This window comes from Pongo abelii, chromosome 12 (genome assembly GCF_028885655.2).
Source record: "Pongo abelii isolate AG06213 chromosome 12, NHGRI_mPonAbe1-v2.0_pri, whole genome shotgun sequence".
Lineage (NCBI taxonomy): Eukaryota > Metazoa > Chordata > Mammalia > Primates > Hominidae > Pongo > Pongo abelii.
This window is the reverse complement of record NC_071997.2, coordinates 24,137,502-24,145,115: the sequence shown is the minus strand read 5'-3', so window position 1 is coordinate 24,145,115 and position 7,614 is coordinate 24,137,502. Positions and strand designations below refer to the sequence as shown.

The window sequence follows — 7,614 nt, the reverse complement described above, 5'->3', positions numbered from 1 at the left end:
ATTTAAGTTCCTTATAGATTCTAGATATTAGACTTTTGTTAGATGCATAGGTTGTAAATATTTGCTTTCATTCTATAGGTTGTGAGTTTACCCTGTTGATAGTTTTTTGCTTTGCAAAATCTCTGTCTTAGTTGGTGTATTTATACCACTGGCATTCAAAATGATTATTGACATAGTTAGAGTAATATCTACCATATCTGTTACTGTTTTTCTATTTGTTGCCTTGTTATTTGTTCCTATATTTTTGTCTTCCACTCTTTTTTTTTTTGCCTTTTGTGATTTTAATTCCACATTTTATATGACCAAAAAATAAATACATTGTCAACATATTTCTGCTATGGTCTCAATATGTTCCCCCAAAATTCATATGTTGAAATTTAATCACCAGTATAAGAAGTGAGGCCCTTAGGAGGTGATTAAGTCATAAGCGTGGAGCCCTCATTAATGGATTAGTGCTGTAATAAGATAGGTGAGGGGAGCTATTCACCTTTTCCACCACACAAGGACACAGCAAGAAGGTACCATCTTGGAAGCAGAGAGTGAGCCCTTATCAGACACCAAATCTACTCTTGCCTTGATCTTGGACTTCCCAGCCTCCAGAACTATGAAAAATAAATTTCTCATATTTATAAATTATGCAGTCTAAATTATTTTGTTATAGCCTCCCAAGTGGAAGAAGGCAACTTCTTTTTAAAAAAAAACTTTTCTTCTTATTTTTTTCACTTCTTTTAGTGTTTTCCTTAGATTTGCAATATATGTCTACAACTAATGCAAATCCATTTTCAAATACCATATACTACTTCATGGGTTGTACCAAGTACCTTATAATAACAAAATAATCCCAATTCCCGCCTCCTATCTCTTATATGACTACTGTCATTCATTTCACTTATACATAAGCATACTTAAGTATATATGTTTCTGTGGATATATATACACATATATGAATACATAATTGAATACATTCTTGCTATTATTATTTTGAACAAACTGTTATCTGTTAGATCAATTTGGAATAAAAAAATAACTTACTATTTTATCTTCACTCATTCCTTTTTCAGTGCTCTCTTTCTTTATATAGATCCAAGTTTCTGACTTGTATGTTTTTCTTTCCCTTGGAAGAAATTCTTTTGGTATTTCTTACGAGGCACATGTACTAACAATAAATTCCCTCAATTTTTGTTTGTCTGAGAAAGTCTGTATTTCTTCTTCAGTTTTGAGGAATAATTTTACAGGGTACAGAATTCCAGGTTGTTTATTTTTTTCTCTCAAGATGTTAAATATTTCACTTCACACTCTTCTTGTTTGCATGGTTTCTGAGGAGAAGGTGGATGTTATCCTTATCTTTGCTCCCTATAGGTAAGGTGGCTTTTTCCTCTGGCTTCTTTCAATAGTTTTTGTTTGTTTGTTTCTTTGTTTGTTTGGAATAGAGTCTTGCTTTGTCACCAGGCTGCAGTACAGTGGTGCAATGTCAGCTCACTGCAACCTTGCAACCTTCACCTCCTGGGTTCAAGTGATTCTCCTGTCTCAGCCTCCAAAGTAGCTGGGATTACAGGTACCCACCATTACGTCCAGCTAATTTTTGTGTTTTTGGTAGTGATGAGGTTTTGCCATGTTGGCCAGGCTGGCTCGAACTCCTGACCTCAAGTGATACACCCACCTTGACCTCTGGTCAACCTGCCTTGGCCTCCAGTAGTGTTTTATTTATCTTTGATTTCTAGTTTGAATATGCTATACCTGGGTAGAGTTTTTTGGCATTTATTCTGGTTGGTGTTCACAGAGCTTCCTGGATCTATGGTTTGGTGCCTGATATTAATTTGGTGAAAATCTCTGTCATTATTCTTTTTTTGTTTATTTATTTAAAAGGTGGGGTTCTCGCTGTGTTGGTCAGGCTGGAGTGCAGTGGCCTTTCACAGGTGTGGTCAGCAAGGGAATTTTGACCTGCTCTGTTTCTGACCTGGGCCAATTCTCCCCTCCTTAGGCAACCTGGTGGTCCCCCATTCCCCGGAGGTCACCATACTAATGCCAAACTTAGTGCAGACACCCAACCGGCATAGTGCACTGTGGCCTGGAACTCCTGTACAGACTCAAGCAATCCTCCTGCCTCCGCCTCCCAAGTACTTGGGACTACAGGTGTGTGCCACCACATCTTTTTATGTGTCACCCAGGCTGGAGTGCAGTGGTGCAATCATGGCTCACTGCAGATTTGACCTCCTGGGCTTACATGCTCCTTTCACCTCACCCCACTGAGTAGATGGGACCAGAGGTGTGCACCACTCCCCCCTAATTTTTTAATTTTCTTGTAGAGATGGGGTCTCCCTATGTTGCTTAAGCTATTATTATTTTAAATATTTTTTCTGTTTCTTTCTCTTCTCTTTGTTTCTCTTCTCTTTCTTGCATCCCCATTATATGTATGTTATTATTATTTTTTTTTTTTGTAGTTGTCACACAGTTCTTGAATAGTCTGTTTCACTTTTTCAGTCTCTTTGTTCTTTGCTTTTCTGTCATGGAAGTTTCTATTGATATATCCTCAAGGTTAGAGATTCTTTTTTCAGCCATGTCCATTATACTCATGGGCCTATCAAAGGCATTTTTCATCACTATAACAGTGTTTCTGATCTCTAGCCTTTCTTTTTATTCTTTCTTAGGGTTTCCATCTCTCTGCTTAATGAGTTCTTGCATGCTGTCTACTTTATTCATTAGAGCCCTTAGTATATTAGTTGTAGTTGTTTTAAATTCGCAGTCTGATAAGTCTAACACTCCTGCCATATCTGAGTCTGGGTCTGATGCTGGCTCTTTTTCTTCAAACTTTGTGTTTTGCCTTTTGGTATGACTTGTAAATTTTTTTTTCTTGACATCAGACATGATGTACTGGGTAAGAGGAACTGCAGTTAGTAGGCCCTATAGTAATGTCATAGTAAGGTGGCAAAGGACAGAAGAGTGATCACAGTCCTATGATTAGGTCTCAGCCTTTTAGTGATCCTCTGTCTCTGAAATGTTAACTTCACAAGTGCTTCTTGGTTTTCCCCCTTTGGATGGAACAGGACAGTTAGAGCTCTGTATACACCTAAAAAACATAAACAAATATTGAACTTTAGCCAATGTATGCACGTTGAAATGTTTGAGGGGGGCAGGGAAAGTGTACTGATGTCTATCACTTACTTTGAAAGTCATCAAAAGACAAGATGGATTGATAGGTAGGTGGAAGGATAGATAGACACATGATAAAGCAACTATAGTAAAACGTAAATTGTAAGGTCTAGGAGGTGAGTATACAGGTTTTCATTGTACTTTATTTCCAACTTTTTTGTATGTTTGAAAATTTCATAATACAATATTCAAAAAATAAGCCCAACAGCCTAGGGAGATAGGTCAGAGTCAGTAGGATGAAATTTAATGTCAGTGAAGGGCAAGTGGTCTCTTCAGGTGCAGATGCTCTTTTGCTTAGGTGAAGAATGAGGAAGTCATTTTCTGCCAGCTGTTCATGTACATAAGGAATGGTTTGCACTCAAGGTAATTATGATGTGCTTCTGTAAGAGATGCTGAATTCATAGATGTTTCTATAATCTCTGGACAAGGAATTGGGCATGCTATCCTACTCCAGACCATTCACATCCTCTTAAGGTGAGATATCCCACTTTCTAAGAGACTTTGGCAAATGAGTCATATCAGTCAGGATGGGCTGAGTTTTGCTGCAATAACAAAAGACTCCCAAATCTCAGTGTCATCTCCCTCATATTCCACATCCAATGTGAGTTGGCTGTGGCTCGATCCATGTCGTTTTTACTCTGGGACACAAGCTGACAGGGTGGTTTTCATTTAGAGCATTCTATCTAGTAGCAGAGGGAAAAGAGACATGGCAAACACAGGCCGGCTTTTACAGAAGCCTTGTAAGGGGTCTATGATGCTCCTACCCACATAGCATCGGCCAAAACAAGTCTGATGGCCAGGCCTTAGTTCAGCTAGATGTGAACATCCCATCCTCCAGCAGGAGGAGGCACAGCTGATGATGACCAACAGTGATTGAATCTACCCCAAGGAGAGATTATCAGAATGATGTGAGGTCTAAGAAAGGTGAAGGAACTAGGGTAGAGGTGGCAGAGGAATGACATGCTGGTTTTATTCAAACATTTTAGAAAATGCAAGACAAGATGTGCTCTGCACAGCTCCAGGGGCAAGCTGAAGACATTTCTACCAGATAGGAGTCACAGGCTTCAGGTTGTCACGGGAAGCACTTTTGACAGGAAGGACTACCCAGCATTAGGGAACACCGAGGGCACATTGTTACCTGGGCTGCTCCATGCGCCCAGGACAGTGATGACACCTGAAGACAGTGTTGCCTTCCATTCTCCCCCTCCCCATAAAATACTGGGCCCAGCCGCCCACACAGCAGGGAGCTCCCTATCCCTGAAACAATGTAAGCAGAGCCTGGGTGCTCCTGGACAGAGGGCTGTGGATGGAGCCCCTGCATCGCAGGGTGAGACCAGACCACAGCAAGCCAGAGGAGGGTGTGTCTAGCCCAGGGTACACGTAGGACAGATAACCTGGCAGGGATGCTGTGCTCCTTCTTGCTAACATGTTCCCCTCTCAAGCTGCCAGGAAAAAAAATCACATAATGAGGTTGCTAAGATCTACAGAAAGAATGAATCCTCTATCCATGAAATTGTGAAGAAGGAAAAAGAAATTTGTGCCAGTTTTGCTGTCACACCTCAAAATGCAAAACTTACGGCTAAGTGAGAAGCACTTAGGGTAGAAAAAGCATTAGATTTGTGAGTGGAAGATGTCAACAGAAACGTATTCTGATTGACAGCAACCGTGTAGCACCAGATTAACTTCATCTAGATTAAATTTGTTCACTGGCATCTACGTATAGGAAAAGACGTGGCAGATGTAGGATTTGGTACTATCTGCAGTTTCAGGCATCCGCTAAGGGTCTTTGAAGATATTCCCCAAGGATACTCTATATAAATGAAATCATCCAACATGTACTCATTTTTAATCTACCCTTTTTCACTCCAAATCATTATCTTGATATATATCCATGTTGTATCAACAATTTGTCCCTTTTTACTGCTAAGTACTATTCCTTAGTGTGGCTAAACACAGAGTGTTTACACATTCACCTGTTAAGGGAAAATTGGGTGGTTTCCAGTTTGGGGATTTTACAAAAAGCCTGCTGTGAACATTTCTGAATACATCTTTGCATGAGCATATTTTTCTTATTTCTCATGTAATTACTATCAAACAAAAATATAAACCTGGATTCCATAAAAAGAGAATTTATTCAAAAGGATTGTTGTGGGGGTGTGGTGGGGGGGACTATTACAATAGGGAGACAGTCTGAGGATGTGATCCTCAAGTGTCTCAGAGGTTAGGCAAAGGGCTGACCTTGTATAGGGAGGCGTAAACATGGCTAGAAAGAACTGTTATGGGAAAGTGGGCTGACCAAGAGTGTCACGATCAAGCAGGTCTTACCCTGCAGACAGCCTGTTCTCAGCAGGGACCCTCAGGAGGGTGGTGGGTTGGCACAAGCTGCGGGTGGGCCAAAGCTCAGGGGCTTGGAGAAGGAGAGAATCTGAACCAAAGTTTGGTTACAGGCATTTTGTTCTTATTGATCTGTGGGGACAAGCAGTCCAGCTAATCATTTATGATGCCAAGAATGGGAATTTAGAGGGTCTGTGTATGGTCTGGTCATGAGGGGACATTCAGGATTCTTATCCAAGCTATATGGAAAGTCACTGGTTCTTTCCAGTAGGGTGTTTTCTGGAACAAAGGAGTGGAGGGATTCCTTAACCTTCACTATTTCTAGGAGCAAAGGGCTAAGGTACAATTCGATACTGTCAATAGTTAGGATTGAAATGGCTAGGTCATATGGTAGGAGTATGTTTAACTCTCTTCATACACTGCCAAATGATTTTCAATTGTAGTGATACTATTTTATAATCCCATAAGCAGTGTACAAGAATCCCAGGTCCTCCACATTCTTGCGAATACTTGGTATAATCAGTCTTCTTTGTCCATTCTAGTAGGTGTGAGACGGTGTCCCATTGTGCTTGTAATTTGCATATCCTTAATGATTAATGATGTTGAGCATCTTTTCATGTCTTAATTTTCTATCTGTATATCTTCTTTGGTGAAGTGTCTGTTCAAATATTTTGTCCATTTAAAAAATTGAATTGTTTGATTTTATCTATTGATTTTAAGTGCTCTTTCTATATTCTGGATACAAGTCTTTTATCAAATATAGCCTCTGAAGATCTTTTCTTTCAGGCTGTAACTTAGCTTTTCAGAAAGTCTTTGGGAGCTATGGCTTAAAGAAACACTTGTGCCAGGTTCTCCTCAGCACATCCCCCTGATCACAGCCACCCCCATAGGCTCCATTTCTTTTTTCTTTTTTTTTTTTTGAGACGGAGTCTCGCTCTGTCCCCCAGTGGTGCGATCTGGGCTCACTGCAAGCTCCGCCTCCCAGGTTCAGGCCATTCTCCTGCCTCCGCCTCCCGAATAGCTGGGACTACAGGCGCCCGCCAACATGCCCGGCTAATTTTTTGTATTTTTAGTGGAGACGGCGTTTCATAATGTTGGCCAGCATGGTCTCGCTCTCCTGACCTCGTGATCCACCCGCCTCGGCCTCCCAAAGTGCTGGGATTACAGGTGTGAGCCACCGCACCCGGCCATAGGTTCCATTTCTATATCTGTGGTGACCTTCTGCAAGCTAGGCTGAAGTCCCAAGCTCCAGACCTATGTCTCCAACTGCCCACCGTTCAGTGCCCTTTGGATGTCCCATGCAAATTGGAACTCACTATCATCTCCCCAGACCCGCTGCTCCTCCAGAAGCCCTGTCTCCATCAACGGCCCTGCACCTACCCGGTTAGAGACCCAGGAGTCGGCCTTGTACCTCCTTCCTTCTCACTTCCACCTTCTGTCATTCAGAGCCGTCAGTTCTTCCTCCTGAACATCTCTGGACACTCACCTCCGCCAAGCACCACACCACCATTGTTCTCACCCGCACCACCCACCCAGACACCTTTCCTTAGACGGGTGGCCAGAGAAAAACTTCTCAAATAGAAGTCGGGCCATGGCACGCCACTGAGGACCTTCCAGCGGTCTCCTGTGCACTTAAACAAGGTCCAGACTCCTTCGTGGGACAAGTAAAGCTCCTGATGATCTGGTCCTAGAGTAATGTGGGGGCCTCTTGCCCAGAGCCCCTCACACTCTTCAAAGCCGGCAGCTGAAGAGCTCAGCTGTAGCTGTCTGTGGAGTTCAGCCGCTGCTCCCTGCACGCCTGCCCTCTGCAGGGGATGGAGCCCCATTTCCCCACTTCCCCACCTGCGCCCGGCAGTGCAGGTGAAGGCCTGGCTGCTGGGAGTGGCTGGGAAACACTGCGCTTTGGGGTCAGGAATGCCAGCTCCACTACTCACCGCCTGTGTCATCCTGGGAAAACAGCTCTGGCCCCAGGTTCTCCATAAGTAAAACAGGGGCAGTCATCCCTCCCCTCCTCAACGACATATGTCAGAATCAGAAGCCACAAATCATTCTCTGCCACCCAGCACGCTGCCTTGGTCTCCTAGACCACTTTCCCCAACAATGGGAACGGCGCCAGGCCCAGAACAGGGC

At 42.8% G+C, this 7,614-nt stretch overlaps 1 long non-coding RNA gene across 1 annotated transcript; it reads right to left on the bottom strand.

Moving 5' to 3' along the window:
* Window positions 1-5,586: 5,586 nt before the first annotated feature.
* On the bottom strand, window positions 5,587-7,555 carry LOC129057481 (uncharacterized). The gene is made up of 2 exons (XR_008522039.2): window positions 7,419-7,555; window positions 5,587-6,142 (listed from the first exon to the last, which is right to left on the bottom strand). It is a non-coding gene; the product is annotated as an uncharacterized LOC129057481 (long non-coding RNA).
* Between the last annotated feature and the right edge of the window lie 59 nt (window positions 7,556-7,614).